Genomic DNA, 10,843 nt, shown 5'->3' on the forward strand with positions numbered 1-10,843 from the left:
TCTGATTCTCCGTTAGTGCTCATTGAGGTAATAGGGCTTCTTTGTTCCTACACTGCTTGTGTGCAGACAGTGAGATAGGAAGTAGTAGAACTGTTCTTGATGAGCAGTAGCATAACTAAGAGTCACAGTTAGCGATATTTTGGATAATTGACTTCTGCGATGCTAGAGCATTCTGTGATTGCGTTTGGAAAAGTGCTAGCTACTACAACCCTTTGAAATCAAATGCTGGGTGCATAAGCACTTTGTAGTCCCTTGGGGAAATAATCATGAGAGTGTTTTAAAGGGGTTTTTATTAACATGTTTTAGTTCAGATATTTTTGTTCCCCATCTGAGTGATACATCTACTTGTCTGTCATCAAATAATTTGGGTTTAATTACAGAAACACATTTGGGGATCATAATTTAGTTAGTGGACTGCGTATTTTCTCAAAGTTATGACTGTACATAAAATAAATGCAGGACCGGTACCTAATGTTGTGAGTTCTTCAATGCAGAGCCATGTGTTATTTGTCTACATGGTTTTCTATAGTAAACGTCTGATCGCTTATTCCTGTGTTTGCATTAGTATGTGTAAAAGAATCACAATTATATATTTATATATATCTGTTCCCATATGTAGATAAGTGTTTTTTAAAAATCTGTCCTCCACAGTTTCCAGTACCTTAATAGCTTTATGAATCTGGGTACAGAAAGCCTCTGACTGTATCAACACCTCTTGAGTCCAAAAGGCCACCTTAATAGTTGGATGGCTATTCCTCCAACTGTTAGTTGCAATAATCTTAGCTCTATAACTCTTATTTGAAGAGTTTATTTCATAAGCAACATTAAACAGATCAGATTATTTTATCATTTCCAAACTTGAGCATACATAAATGCAGAATCCAATAAATCTTGAAAAACTACTTCATGATTTTTTATATAGAACTCATTGCTTGTCTTCCTCCCTAAAACACTTGCTTTAAGGCCTTTTTCTTGAAATAATGTTTTTTGCAATTATGTGCAGGGAATTTAGGTATAACATACAATAATGAGGTGTGAGAATCTTTGTTAGTACAATTAGTGAACGCGAGATGAATTCAGAGTCATGAATTTCACATCCCTAACCCCAAACCATCCAGTGGGATGTTTCAGTACCCCAGTGCTTTAAACAGGCTACGCCAAACTGAAGAGTAGTGGAAAAAGATCTGACGCATGCATCACAGAGCAGGCAAGTTTCCATGTTGACAAATGGTAGGTAGAGCATTATCATTCGGACACTGGCTGGAAAGCATGTTTAGCAAGATGCTGGCTAGTGAGTCTGGGCAGTTGGTATTTTACAGGACAAGAGACGAGCCCCCGGCCACAGGCCGTGTTCCTTACAGGAGTGCTCTTCAAGCAGCCTCTGACTGCACATGGCAGCAATGTTCACTCCTCTCACAGCCCCACTGCAGTTACAGTGCTGCGCTCACTCTGACCTCTGAAGCCTGATCGTTTCCCTAAACCTAGCCAGGTATCCCCTCCATCTAAATACTTAATATTCTTCAAAGAATACCAACCTTCTGCAGCCCCTAAAAGTTTAACCATGGTTCAGTGGTGTAGGAAGCAGAAAGGAGAGGCTCCCAGATACGACGTGGCTTGCTCAAAGACAGGAAGGAAGTCTGAGGCAGAAGAAATTATTAAAAGTTGAGCCTTGGGGTCCCACCCGTGGACCCCAAGTTTTGTAGGTAGAAATGGTGCTTGTCACCTTACTGATCGAGCATTAGAGTCTGGCTGTAGGGTGGCAGTTTTGCTGCTTCTCCAGGACGTACTGCCAGCTCTTTTATAGGTGCCTTACAAATGACTGGGATAAAAACATCCAGTCAGAAAGCCATGCTATATAAAGCAGCAATCGAATGGGGCTATTTGAAGTCTATCTGCAAGAAACATTAAAATAGCAGTTCAGGTAATTAGTTTTACTTCACTGGACAACACAGGGAAATGATAAACCTGATTTTATACAAGGTGTTGCGTGTTGTCAGAGTGAAAAACTGCCTGACAGCTCCATTGCAGAGGTCTCAGCACGCATTTCAGGAACAGACACTTTGTCTGTCTGTCTGTCTGTCTCTTTAAAGTAGGGAGAAAGGCCAAAGCCTTCAGTTCCTGGAGTGCCAACGTGTTCCTCTTCCTCCAAGACCTCCAACTTATGAGAAGTGATTCTGAATCAAAGTAGGCTGCTGCTGCATGCCACATACATAGCCGTGTTGTAAAGACGCTGGCAGGTATGTTGGGTGACTTTGAGCGTGTTTTTTTGGGTGACTTTGAGGTGTGTTTTTGTTCCACCTATAGTTTTCACAGGTCAGCCAACAGAAGAACAGATAGTGATTAAACCTCGCGAATTAGTAGCTAAGAGTAAAGGCCACTTCTCTCCTACATTGCAAAAGATTATTTTGCGGAAAATATAGCAAGACAATTTACTAACTCCAGTCGCGATCCATGCTAATAAATTTACTTGCTACAAACGTTGTTGATGTAGTGTACGATATTTTCTCTGATGGAAGCGCAGCAATAAATATTGACTGAATTAAATTATGGACACAGGGTTGTAGTGAAGAGGAACTTTTAGCCAGAAGCTATCAGGCCTGTGAGCTGAGCTTATGACTGAAGCAATCATTCAGATATGTTCTAGTGACTTGGCCTATGTTATATTCCCACATGTTGAGTGTTAGTAAATATCTTAATGTTCTAAAGGAATGAAGTAATAGTTGGTATATTCTGCTATAATCTTTTAGTAGAAACATTGATTCTGTTTGGGATAATTGCCAATTACTTTGTGAGGAGGGTATTATCTTCTGTGAGTTGTGTTCTAACAGGAAAGTCAAAACACAGATTGTACATGTGAAATGGGTATGAACATTGCTCTGGAGCAGAATGCTGACACAAGACTCCAGTGCAATTTATGTTCTGTGTGAACTGTAGTTTCAGCACTCAAACTGTATGTTAGTGCAATGTTGATCTGGTGCGTAAGGGCAGGAATCCTTCATTTCTTTGAGGGAATGGAGCAGTTGGTTACTTGGAAGTAGCAATGTAAGAGGTAGTATCTTGGAGTAATAGTGCAGTAGGATGCCAGTGCTCATTCAGAAGACAGATCAGAAATTCATTAGTACAGGATTTAGGTAATAGTACACAAAAGGAAGCCTCATTTAGCTGTCTAGTAAAGTCACAAGATAATCAACTGATGTATAATGCTGAGCTTCATGGTTTCTAGTGGTAGTTGAGGTTTGCTTGTTTGGCTTCTCGTTCTTGTAGCCTCTGCTGAGAAGATTTCTGTGCACAATGAGCTAATTATCCGTGTCAACTGATTATACTCACATGCAATTCAGCATTCAGTTGTGTTGAATTTTGACACAACTCATTTGTATAGAAAGGCCTGGCCATCTGACTGTCATCCCCTAAAGATGTCCTTGAAATACCATATTGGTAATTAACACTAGAAAATAAAGCCCGATCACAGTGGGAGAATGAGCATATTTTATTTCTGTAGTGTTTTAAAATGAGAGGAGCAATACCAGTACTGATAATAAGGGTGGAAAACGACTGGAATGGGAAGGAAAAGTAACATAACACAGGGAGTGGCAAAATGGAAATAATAATCCAGACAAAAGGTTATCTGAAGATAAATAGAATACAGCTGCGAGAACTGAACTTGTTTTTGTGGAGTGCCTAGGGACTCAGTAATTGAATTAGCATTACCATGGTAATTAAAACTTTGGGCAGCCTAAAAAGTGCCTCCATCCAAAAGGTCCAGCTGGGTAACAAGGCAACTAACATTCTGGCAAATGCGAACGTACAGGGAGCTTTGCTGTCAAATGCAAAGTTGGCAAAGTAACAGTTTTCACAAGTGAAGCCCCAAAGCCCTTTGCAAGAGTGATGAGCATAGGAGGTATTCCTCTGGGACACATAATTAGTGTTTGGAAAATTTGTCAGATGAATGCATGTATGAAACCGAAATGAAAAATACGATTTTAGCCAAGACTAAAAATCCTACTGTTAGCTTATGTTTTTAAACTGTATGAACCTGTGCATGTTTCTCAAGGTTGTTGGGAATGCTTAAATGACTTTTGTTTGCTTGCTTGTTCCGGCTCTGTCAAGAAAGGTTACATTTCCTTCTCATGGTTGCTGACTTTGTAGGAATAAATTATTTCCTTTGAGGCAATTTGAGTGACGTTGTCTAGGAGATTTCACACTTTTCTTTTTTGGAGGCTGAAGGAGGGATGAAAGCTCGGCCAGATATTTAAAATAGCATCGTTCCATTGTGCATTAAGAACAACCATCTACTTCAAACCAAGGTGTAAGGAAGTGTGCTTGAATCCAAATCTTTCTGTGGAGAGGAAAAAAATAATCAAATGGCTATTGCTCAGTGAAGCGTTACATCTTATGGCACATAAGTGGATGTTTTGTGATGAGTATAGTTCTTATTTAAACACGTCCGTGATCCTTGTGATTGCACATAAATCTTCAGATGTGAGTCACTAATGTAACATGCTCTGTCTGAATCTGTACACAAATGAATAAAAGCTCCATGATAGCAGGTGCTGACCAATATCCTCAACAACATGTCAGACTTTAGTATCAGGATGACTGTTTAATTGCTGCTACCTTACAGGAAAGTGGAAGACTGATCATACCACAGATCCACAAAACACCTAAGGAATATTTTCTTGCAGCTCTCCAGGTGAATCATAGAATGGCCTGGGTTGAAAAGGACCTTAAAGATCATCTAGTTTCAACCCCCCTGCCCTGGGCAGGGTTGCCAACCACTAGAGCAGGCTGCCCAGAGCCGCATCCAGCCTGGCCTTGAATGCCTCCAGGGATGGGGCATCCACAACCTCTCTGGGCAACCTGTGCCAGTGCCCTCTGAGTGAAAAACTTCCTCGTAACATCAACCTAAATCTCCCCTGTCTTAGATTAAAACCATTCCCCGTTGTCCTATCAGTATGACCAGTTTGCAAGGCAGTAGCGGGTGACGTGCTTCTCCAGGAGCCTCTGCTGGCTACCTAAGCCTCAGGGCTTAGGGACTTGGCTCCACCAGTCTATCTCCCTCTCACACTGCCTAATGCTCCTCAGCCTTTCCACCTCCTCCTTCAGGCCAGCCACTAGGCTGAGTAAATCATTCACCTGGTCGCATCTCGACACAGGTGTTGTCTCTGTCACCCTGCACTGCGAGGGCCAGGCTCTGGCACCTGTGCATTTGCATGTTTCTGTGGGACCTCTCTCTGTGTCTCCACACTTTGCTTGGCAAAAACCTTCCACAGGGGTGCAGCCATGGCAAATCAGCAGGCTCGCTAGTACTCTCTACGGTAGCTTCCTTGCTAAAATTTGCGTCCTGTTTGCGGCACTCCCTAGGGACTGCTGTTGTACTGTCAGGTGTTGGCCGCCTCAGCGAGTGGCTGCAAAATGGCGGCAACGCCCGGTGGAAACGGCCCGCTGCTGGCGGCTCTGCGCGTACCTCGTCAGCCGCCCTCACGAGGGCTGCCGGGCCCTGGCGGCTCCCTCAGCTGCCTCGAGTGGCCTCAATGCTGGAGAAAAAGCCCTAAAAGAAAAAAAAAATGCCCTGCCCACCTCAGTTCCCCGCTCCGGTGAAGTGTTCGACTGTGAGGGACACAAACGCTCCACTCTTCTTGAGAGCTCGTGACAGAAGCACGGTTGTAAGTAGTTCTTAGTTTGCCAGTTCAAGTGGTGAAATCCAAAGTCACCATCTTTACTAACCCTTGTCTGAAATGCTTGTGGGGGGATGGATAGACCTTCTGGTTGTTTCCCAGCCTAAAAGTGGCAGGTGCTAGAACAGAGAAGCTGATGTTTGCCCTGTTGTTTGCAGCCCCCTTAGTCAAATTCTCAGAAGCAGAGGCTTTTCATTAGTACTGAAGCTGCCTGTCTAAAACAAAACTTTGTGTCTTAAGGACTACTTATTGGTCTGCGTCAAATCCCACACCCCCAAATGTACTGTGTGCTATTGTTTATTTTCCTAGCATTTTCACTGAGTGGGGCAGGCCTTGCAGTAGCGTAGCAGAAGTCCAGAACAGCACCAATTTTCATCTTGCATAGTAACTTCCCCTACAAAGCCTAATGATTATGAATAGCTTTGTGTTATGTGATTTATTGTTGCAGTTTAACAGGTCATTGGGAGTGTTTTTAGTAGTATAGGCAGGAGTGCTTCCTACTGACAATAAGCTTAATTTGTTAAAATGATTCAACTTCAGCCTCTATTAATAAAAGGAAAGGTTAGTATGTAAACTGCCTTTATAACGAGGTGTTGGAGTCTTACTTTCTGTTAAGATGGACCAAACCACAAGTCACTAGAAGCATAATTAATGAGAGTATCCCACCTAAGACAAAAGGAACACAAAAAGTTGAGTAAAATCATCAGAAAATACCGTTCTAATATGAAGGCTGGTTCATTATGAAGCCTTCTGTGTTTACAGCAGGCTAAGTTGTATGGAAGCTGACGGTTGTGAGTAGCAATGGTCAGCGCTGGTAGATGGGCTGGTAGGACTGCTCCCACGGGTGTTTGAGGTGGATGTTGCTAAACACGGCCATGCTGTCCGAGAGTGCAGAGGAAGCTGTTGAAGAGATGCAGTCTTAAAGTGGCACTTGGATGTAAGTATTTCTGTTTTGTGACTGTAAGATAATTATTGGCAATACAGTGTAACAACAGATTTTTTTGGGGAGGGGGATAATAGAAAACCATAATCTGCGTGGGAGAGGAAAGGCAGATTGTCATTATGTTGGCTTGGTTGTAACAAAATGGAAATTTGCTGGAATTTTAACATACTGCAAACAAGAAGTTGCACTATGTTTATGTTCTACCTAAAACCTTGCAGACTTTAGCTGGATGCATATGCTTTGTGGCCAGATCTCACACTCGTGGAATCCTATAAAGGTGTGTCTGCAGAGGCGCTTCTTTGTTATTTCTGAGAGTGACGTGAGGATGCTTTTTGTGTGATGTGACCACGTTATCTGAAGATGATCTCTATTTTCATGAGGCTGAAGTACAGTTTTGTAGCAAGAGGTGCTCTGAAAGGTTTTGGAGCAGATCACCTGGCTGTGGAGGTGGATGTGTTTCAAACTGCAGAGGCAAAGATGAACCTCCTGCCAAGGACTCTTTTTGGGGGAAGCAAGTAATTCTTGCATCAGACTGCTTTTAGACAGTGTGCTGCTTTTCAGGTACTACACACTGATGAACAGGGCTGGCAACTCTCAAACAGTTTCACAGTTTAGAAGTGAAAATGGAGTGAGGAGCCAACAGAGATCAGATCTTCACCTTGGCAACTGTTTTATCACAGATCAGTTTAAAGATTTTGAGGGCACAAGAGCAGAACCTGAATATGCCAATCCTAAGAATTTCCTAAGATTTCTGTGTAAGATACCTGTGTAAGAACACCAATGTGATGCTACGTATTTCCCAGATGTACTACGTGTGCGTTTACTTTTTTTTTTTTGGACCCTACTTACGCTATATTAAACTTTTCTTTTGATCTCCAGTATCCAGTAAATGCTATCACAAGTCTGAGTCTGTCACCAGTTCAGTCTTTTGCTGTAGGTGAATGAACACTGAGGCAATATCAAAGCTCATAAAAGTCTGTAGCTGTGACAGCTATAACATTCCAAATAAACACTTTTTAATACTTTTTACTACTTGTGTTCCATCTTCAGTTTCTACTAAAATCAATCAGAGTCGGGAATGCTCCACTCCTTATGAAGATACTATGAGACCAGCAAGCACATTATCAGGATACTTCCTGCCTGGATTAAATGCATGACTAGTTTAATATCTGCCATTTCCAGATAGGCAGAAAAGAATTCTGTCAAATCCCAGAAGCTAGAATGAAGACCTGAGGTCTTGGTTAATGAGGAAAAAAAAAATAAATGTTGCCCTTGTAGTTCTATTTTGCATTTTATTCTAATAAATGGAGAGCAAGGGAGGCAGAGGAGACTGTAAGGAAGAAAATAAGGAGTACCATGCATATTCCAGGTCTATTTTACTTTTTGAGGTGGTATCTCTGGACGAAGAGGAGAGGAAGTGCCAGCAGAAGGTATTAATGACAGGCTCAAACTTTATAACTGCTGCTCAGCAGTGGGATAAATGTATTTATATGTATTTATGGTTTTGCAGATTCAAAGAGAGTGCTTTTATCAACAGTATTTGTCCCAGTGGAATAGTTTCTGGTGGTGGAATGCGTGTGTTTGTTGTTTTCTGGCTCACAGAAATGAATCAGTTTGCAGAAAGTCTTGGATGCATGGTAGATTTTCTCTCCCAGTTAGAGGCAGATTTAGTTCTGTTGTATGGTTTCAAAGGAAGGATAAACCTCAGAAGTTCTATTGCAATTCTTTACAGCCGATTGCTTATCTTCTGTGATTCTGAGAGCTTCTCTTTCTTCAGAAGTGGTTATTACTTGTTGTGCTCCAAGTGAGAAGGGGAGCTGACAAAATCTGGAGAACCTGGTTCCCCATGTCAGTCGTGTGATCTCTTCTTAGGTGTGGCAGGGCAAGTAAAGGTAACGAAAGTATGGGTGCATGAAAGGCAAAGCTAGCTGCTTCTAGTACTTTTACAAGCCGTAAAATAAACTGAAGAGGGGGGTATGACTTTCCTTCTGATTTCTCAAATCCAAGTACCCTGCGTTGCATGTTCCTTCACCAAATCTATGGACGTTGTTGGGGGGGGGGGGCAGCACATAGGTGCTCTGGTCCGGGATTTTCCTGCAAGGTGAGTTATGGCCCAGGCAGCCAGCATAACCTCCCTGTTCTTTTCTTTGCTCTAGCCTTGAATTATTTTACCACAGGGAGGTGGAACTACGCCTGGTTGTAAAACAGGTGTCAGAAGATGGTTACATGGCAAAACACAAATTTCCATTAGCTAAGTGAGGGGAAAAACATCTTTTGAGCTCCTCTGCGCGTGTGATGGAATAAGGTGTTTTGTTTGTGAACCTTTCCAGCCAACCCCATGTTGAAGTTCAGTGTGACACCATTGCAGAAATGCGTTTCCTTCCTCAGCCGTTCTCCGTGCAGACAACAAAGGGCTCTGGAGAGCTCCTCCTGCTCCCTGGTGCCATTGCACTGGTGACAACGTCCTGGTTCCGAAGCACTAGGTTGGATGTAGAAAGTGTTACTTTTATTAATCAGCTCACAGGCTTGTGGTATGAAATGAAAAATGGGGATAATAAAGGCAACATTATTTTCTTTCAGAAAGCAAATTTGCTTTTGCTAATGTTGGGACATTTGATTTAACTGTCACTGACTCCTGTAGTTACTCTTCCCATAAACCTGTTAAGTGAGTCAAAACCAGCTGACGTTACAGCAAAATGTGCCTTACTTATCAAAATGACATGGGAAATATCTGCAAATGACTTGGCTTGGCATTTTAATATTAAAAATGAAGTAGAGATCAGCGCAGCGTAATGAAGTGTTTCATGTTAGTAGAATTACTTTTTGGGGAGATAGCATTCATCCCTGGCTTCAAAAGCCAGTACGTAACGTTCACATGCTGGACCAGGAAGCTCCTTATTTGCTATGTACTATGAAGAGTTTTCAGTGTACGTTTGTGGTTTTGTGGTTTTGTTTGTTTGTTTGTTTAAAAAAAAAAAAAAAAAAAACACTTTTCAGGAGAAGATTTTGTGGTCTGTTTGCCTGAATTCCTGGCAAAATTTGTCTAATCTGTGAAATATGTCAAAGTACTATGCCTGTAATGGCTCTAAAATCTATTTTTCCTTGAATAGATATTTGTCTTGGATAACCTTTTAATTGCAACTTTTCTACAACTTTATTTGTCTGTAGAAATAAAAAAAACCCTTTCCACCACAAAGTTGACTCTCAAAAGCTACAAATATCTTTCTGATCCTCTTGAATTACATTTCAATTGCCATCTGATGTTTTGGGCTCCATAAGCCCCTCAGATGAGGCCACGTAAAACTGCCGTGAGATACCCACAGGCAGTATATGATTTACTGCAGTTGGATACAAGGATACACAGTCCCAAACGTTTAAATGGCTGTTCAGTACTCCTTTGTCAGCAGCACAATTCTTCCAGAAAGTGCCTGGATTTATCAGCAAATCATATATAAGCTGAACGTGAAGCTATTTTCAGTTGCATAGCTTATGCAAAGGCCAGTTGATTGATAATTTTGTAGAGACAGAAGAAATTTAAGGCAATAGTGGTCGGTGCTTTAAGCAAGCAGATTGCATTTCAGCAGACTGCATTTCAACAGAGCAGATCTGCGCGTGCATGCACGCTGCTGGTGCATCTGACATTCACCCTTTGTTTTTAAGTAGTGCTTCGGGGTAGGTTTATCTAGTCCTGTTGGAGGAAAGTCCATTAATCATTAGAGCACATCTTTGGGTTTGTCTCATCTAGGAGATGAAACCGAGACAAGTTTGGAAGTTGCAGCGTTAGTTTGGAAACGCGGGAGTTCTGGATACTCGTGTTCAAAAGCAGCAAAGGAGTAGAGGGACCTCGCAGCAGCTTAACAGCAAGAGTCTTCAGTCTGTAAATAAGAATTTACCGTTCCTGACATCAAGTCTGTCTTAATGGTCTTCAGTGAAGGCACAAAATCTCAATTATTTCCATGGGAAAACAAAGAAGGTCCAACAAACAGAGGGAAAATGATTGGTTATTAATTGAAATAATAATGAAGGAGGAAGGTTTGATTACATTTAATTCAGAGGGGCTTGATGAATAGCCTCTGGTTTTTACTGGAGCTGTGGGGATGCAGAAAGAATTTATTAGGCTTTCTTTTCACAAAAGTGCTTGAATTTCTTGTACAATGGATTGCTTCTTACCTTCACATTTCAGCGATGCTGCAGGGATCACCAACAGAGTGCCCTAGCCTTTTTC

This window comes from Aythya ferina (assembly GCF_964211825.1).
Source record: "Aythya ferina genome assembly, chromosome: 4".
Classification (NCBI taxonomy): Eukaryota; Metazoa; Chordata; class Aves; order Anseriformes; family Anatidae; genus Aythya; species Aythya ferina.